Raw genomic sequence first — 1,939 nt, 5'->3', positions numbered from 1 at the left:
GAGAAGGCGAAAGATGCAAACTTCCCCTATTTCGTGGTTGATCTAAAACGATCTTTTTGATTTCTCACTTCAAGCAAGTGAGAAATGGTTCTTAGCCACCGGGGACCGGCTTCGCGGAACCGCCATCAGGCCTGATTCACTCTTGGCTAAGCTCTATGGGCGGTGGTTTTTCGATCCGATTTGTCACTTGAATGAATATGAAGATAGTCAACCTTGTTATAATACGATATTTCACAATCTGCTGTGTTGGGGTGGTTATGAATGAATTAAGAAGGAGAAAAGAAAGAGCTTAGTCCCTGAGGTGTGAAGCAATTCCTCAACCCTCCTTACTTTTTCCCGAATTACTCACTACTCCTTGCTGGTGGGTTTACTTGTACAGTACAACGCGGGGACTTTTCTATTCTATATCTTTCCTTACTTCTAATAGAACCTGGAGACTAGCTATAGCTCTTCTCTTGCGCGCTTCCCTGCTTTAGCTCACCACTCCACTCATGCTTCTTCTCTTTGTTAAAGATGGAAAAGCCTTTTAGAAGATAATACCCTTTTTTCAACAAAATGTTATGACCGAAATGGAAAAGAGATCGTCGACAGAAACTCACCTACTCTTAAAGGGAGCAGGGCGAGTCTATGCGAAAAAGAAGGAATGGAGATTTGGGATTTTGCAAAAAAATTGGGTTTTACTAGCAACCTCAATGAGGATGAGATTGCAAATCAGATCGGGTATCAAAGTGAGAAGATAGCAGCAATCAAGGGTCTAGGAGATGAAAAAAGGGTATTATGAATCTGATATCATACAATATTAGAGGTCTGGGGAGTAAGGTGAAGCAGAGAGCAGTGGGAGATTTGATCAAACTGCACAGTATTGATATGATTTTTCTTCAAGAAACTAAGATGGAAACTTTTCCCGAGAGCATATGCAACGCATGGTGGGGAACAGATAACTACGAAACCGCTGTCAGAAATTCAGAAGGAAGATCCGGTGGCATTCTTAGTGCATGGAATAAAGAGGTGTTCGTGGCAACTAGCAAATGGGACATCAGAGGAGCGGTCATCGTGAACGGAATCTGGAAACAAGGTAATAATAGATGTTGTTTCATAAATGTTTACGCACCTTTGGTTGGTGAGGAGAAAAGGAATTTATGGGATTTGATTCGATCTGTTGTGGAACAAAATGTGAATGTCAATGTTTGTGTTCTTGGTGATTTTAATTCTGTGAGACAGTCGAATGAAAGATGCGGCAGGGGGGCGGATTTTGGTAGTGCTGACATGAGGGCTTTTGACTCTTTCATTAGAGAGGGTGATCTGTCCGAAATCAACTTACAGGGGAGAAAATTCACGTGGTATCAACCTAACGGAGCCTGCAAAAGCAGATTGGATCGCTTCCTTGTTAATGATTGTTGGTTGTCAGTCTGGGAGTCGACGTTCGGTCGGGGATTACAGAGATCTGTGTCGGATCACTGCCCAATTCTCCTTTCATCAAAAACTATTGATTGGGGACCGAAACCTTTCCGCTTTCTCAATGCGTGGACTTCTCACCCGGAATTTCTTCAGGTTGTGAAAAAAGTTTGGGAGGGGTGTTCTGTTAATGGATGGGGCTGCTTTGTGTTTAAGGAGAAACTTAAGAGGCTCAAATTAGAGCTGAAGGAATGGAATAAATCTTCTTTCGGGAACATTGATCACAGAATACAATCTTTGAAGGATGAACTACAGGAACTGGATGTCCTCGATGATACCTTTGGGTTGGATGAAGTGGAAGTGATGAGGAGAAACGAGATTAAAGCTCAGATCTTTCTTCTCTTCAAAAACAAAATTAGTGTGCTGAAACAGAAGGCAAATGTTAACTGGATCAAGGAAGGTGATGTCAATTCCAATTTCTTCCATCGAGCTATTGTGGGACGACGAAAGAAAAATGAAATTGCAGGTCTTATGTTCGGAGACC

This window comes from Salvia miltiorrhiza, chromosome 7 (assembly GCF_028751815.1).
Source record: "Salvia miltiorrhiza cultivar Shanhuang (shh) chromosome 7, IMPLAD_Smil_shh, whole genome shotgun sequence".
Taxonomy (NCBI): Eukaryota; Viridiplantae; Streptophyta; class Magnoliopsida; order Lamiales; family Lamiaceae; genus Salvia; species Salvia miltiorrhiza.
This window is presented reverse-complemented; position numbering follows the sequence as displayed.